The sequence below is a fragment of the Cupressus sempervirens genome, chromosome 10 (assembly GCF_028749045.1).
Source record: "Cupressus sempervirens isolate cs-2001-9-10 chromosome 10, ASM2874904v1, whole genome shotgun sequence".
Taxonomy (NCBI): domain Eukaryota; kingdom Viridiplantae; phylum Streptophyta; class Pinopsida; order Cupressales; family Cupressaceae; genus Cupressus; species Cupressus sempervirens.
Window position 1 is genome coordinate 356,227,077 of NC_143127.1, and position 3,971 is coordinate 356,231,047.

Genomic DNA, 3,971 nt, shown 5'->3' on the forward strand with positions numbered 1-3,971 from the left:
ATGTGGATAAGGGTTTGTTGGGAAAGTTGTAGACATTTTGGATGATCAACTTTGATCTAGACTTTAGATTAATTTTGGGAGCCATTTCAAAACCCAACTTGATGGCTTGTGGTAACTTTGAAAACCCCAATATAGTTTTGGATCCCTTAATAAATCAAAATCTAATTTTTGTTATTTTTTAATATTATTTTATTAATCTCATGAGGCTCATAGTGAAAGTTTCATGAACTTTTCAAAACCTTGTAATGGTTTTATGGGCCATTAAAACCTAATCTTGTTGTGGGATCCTAGTTAAACCCATGTTGGTTTGGGGAGCTATTCAAAATGCCATAGTTTCACGTAGCATTTTGATGATTAATCTTTTGTGGCAATTCATAATGATGGTTTTGGATGCAATATTGAAACCCAATGGTTTTATCTATTTATCTATTCGTTTTAATAGGATTCCAAATCTTGAGGTCACAACTTGATTGTAAAAGGATTTCAAGGTGCCTTGAACATTTATTTCCTCCCTAATCAGAAACTTATCAAGTCATTTAATTTAAAATGAATACTGTCATGTTCAAAAGGTCTATTTCAAACCTTAAGATTTATTACCATATTAATGATGATGAATTTATTGATACTAGATTATGAATATAATAATATTAATATAGTAATTATAATATAATGTTTGCAATAATAATAATACTATAAGTAATATTATAATATATATAGTAATAATAATAATAATATAATATTCTAATTAAGATGTTTATATTCAATAAATTTCAATAGATTTCTTTTATGTGTGATACTCATTGTTACTAGATTATATATTATCTAAATTAATATATATGATTAATTATATAATATCTAAGATATTCAAAACATTAAACATGTAAATTTATTACATATAACTAATTTGAAAAATACATATTTTTCCTATTCAACTTATTTGTGTCATATTAAGAGGCAATTATAAATTATTAAGAAGCATACTTGATCACATTATCATTCATCATACAATAAAGTATAAGAGCAATTATTTTCTTTTTTTTCACTATAGGCCTTTTAAAAAAATAAAAATTTAATACTAATTTTTGAATAAAATCGAAATCTCTACATCTTTACTATGTAAATTGTATTTACAAAATATAAATATAATAATAATAAACTATTCCCAGCTTCTTAAATATGCTTTGTGCCACTCTGAATGTTTTTAATCTGCCAATAAATGTACATGAAGAAAAGAGAAGATACTTTAGTAGCCAATAATCTGCCAACCAAAAGTCGTAGCCCAAACTGGAAGTCGATGACCTAGACAAGGCTAGTGTGTTATGGCTACAATTCTAGTTTATTTTGCAGAAAAATACCAGAGGTTCACCTTGGAATCTTATACTTTCCAGTTAATTTCTCCCGATCCTAGCAAACATGGGCATTTTGGCAAGAAGATCATTTTCTGAATACGTGATGAAGTTATTCTTTGTATCCATGGCGATCATGATAACTATGTACCACCCAGATGTTCTCGTAGAGGCAAGCGAAGAGTCACAGATCTATATCATCCGTGTGGCGCAACCAGAAGAAAGCCCACAGAGCCTTGACGAGCTGAAAATGTGGTATTCGTCGTTCCTACACAAAGCAAAAGCAGCAAATGGAGATGCAAATCTAGTGCATGTGTATGAGAATGTCATGACTGGATTTGCTGCGTGGTTAACAAGATCAAAACTTGAGGTGATGAGAAAGATCCCAAGTTTTGTGCACGCGACTCCTGATAAGGTGGTGCACTTGTAGACAACATATTCTGCCAGGTTTATGGGCCTCGAACCAAGCCATGGCATGTGGAAAAGCTCTAACATGAGCAAGGGCATCATAATTGGATTACTAGACACGGGTGTGTGGCCGGAGAGCCCTTCGTTCAAGCCAGACACCAACATCGATGCCGTGCCTTCTCGCTGGAAAGGAATCTGCCAGACTTTGCTTGATTTATATAAGTCAAGTTGCAACAACAATCTGATCAGGGTGAGAAATTTCACGAGGGAAGGAACGATGAGAGACTCAGTGGGACACCGCACTCATACTGCCTCCACTGTGGCTAGGAGCCCTGTTGCAAGGGCTGGACTCTTTGGCAACGCTCAAGGAACCACGCAGGGAATGGTGTCGGGTGCTCATGTTGCTGTCTACAAGGTTTGCATGGGGTTGGATTGCTTAGAATCTAATGTTCTAGCGGGGATGGACGGCACCATTTTCGACGGTGTGGACATGCTCTCTATCTCTCTTGGTGGCGAGCCATTTGCATTTTATTTGGACGAGCTTGTAATCAGTGCCTTTCACGCCATGGAAAGGAGCATTTTTGTGAGTTGCACGATGGGAAATGAAGGGTCGTAGGAGCCCTCATATCTCTCTAACGGTGCACCATGTATGATGATGGTGCACCAAACGAAAGAATTGAGGCTCATGGAGACGGATTTGTGCAGGGATGGTTCTCTGGATTCACGTCTTATAAGAGGAAAGCTGGTGGTGTGCTCGCCAGGCAGTCTTGGTTCTCCATTGTAGCAGGGAGAAGCTACTCGAGAGGCCAGAGGTGTCGGCATCATATTCGTTAATGATAATCTTACTGGGGAGGAATTCATATTGTTCCCTCAGCTTTTGCCATCGACATCCCTTGGGTTTAAGGTAGGACTTGCCTTGGCGGCCTATATAAATTCTACTAAGAACCCTAAGGAGGCTATTCAGTCCGAGGGCACTGTCTTGGGCGCCGCCAACAATATTTCAGCGTCGATGATGGCATCATTTTTGTCGCATGGACCCAACCTAATAAGCCCAAAAAGTATGAAGCCCGACGTAATAGCTCCTGGATTTGCCATAATTGCAGCTTGGCCTTCAAATCAGAGTGCTTCGGGCCTCCCTGAAGATAAGCAAACAGTAAGTTTCAATATCTTGTACGGTACATCAATGGCCACTCCATATGTGAGCAGGGTGGCTGCTTTGCTTTAAAATGCTCACCTGGAATGGAGCCCGACAGACATTAAGTCCGCACTTGTTACTACTGCAGATTACTTGGATAAGAAGGGCGGGCCAATTCTTGATGGTGGAAAGAATTTCATGCCCGCAGATATTTTTGCTATGGGTGCTGGGCACATAAATCCCGAAAGAGCAGCCAATCCAGGCCTTGTTTATGACCTTAGCCCTAAAGATTATATTCCTTATCTTTGCGGGCTAAATTACACAGAATCCCAACTTCGCTTGATCCTAAACAAGAATGTTGTGTGCCCTTCGAATCATGAAAGCACTCTTTCGGGTAACCTCAATTATCCGTCTTTTCCTCTTGTTTTAAATGAAACAAGTTCTGTCACCTTGAGAAGAGTTGTGACTAATGTTGGAGCCGCGGAGTCCAAGTACACCGTCAAAATTGATCCGCCCAGGGGAGTCGATGTGAGTGTGAATCCAACTTTCTTATCGTTTGGGGCAGCGATGGAGAAAAGGAATTATAGCATCACATTTGTAGCAAAAGCATTTGATCCTTCGAAATCGGGCTTCTCCCAAGGCTCAATTAGGTGGGTTTCAAGCGCTCATGGTTATAGCGTAAGAAGCCCTATGGCAGTCTCGTGGAGGACAAACTGATTAGTGATGTCAATGACTATCTTCGAATTCGAGGTCTCATATTCATATTAATATAAGTGAACTATTTAAGATTCAATTAAAACATTGGATAAATTTTGCAAAAATATAGTCGATGTGAATTTTTTAATTTTTAAAAAATATTAATTGTGTATATTTTGAATATCAATATTTTAGATAACATTTAGAAGAAATCTAAAATTTTCATTTTCTAAATATTAAGTAACTTTCTTTCTTATTTGTTAACACTAAATTTATTTCATATGAGGTTAAAAAATTTGGGATCTAAGATTTATGACACAAGTTTTAGACTATAAAACATAGGATCATATATCTTTATCAAAGTGTGATGTGTAAAATTTAGTGGG

The 3,971-nt window shown here is 37.2% G+C and overlaps 1 pseudogene; it reads left to right on the top strand.

The window, feature by feature from the left end:
- Positions 1-1,413: 1,413 nt before the first annotated feature.
- On the top strand, positions 1,414-3,606 carry LOC149534076 (subtilisin-like protease 4 pseudogene; annotated as a pseudogene).
- Positions 3,607-3,971: the final 365 nt, after the last annotated feature.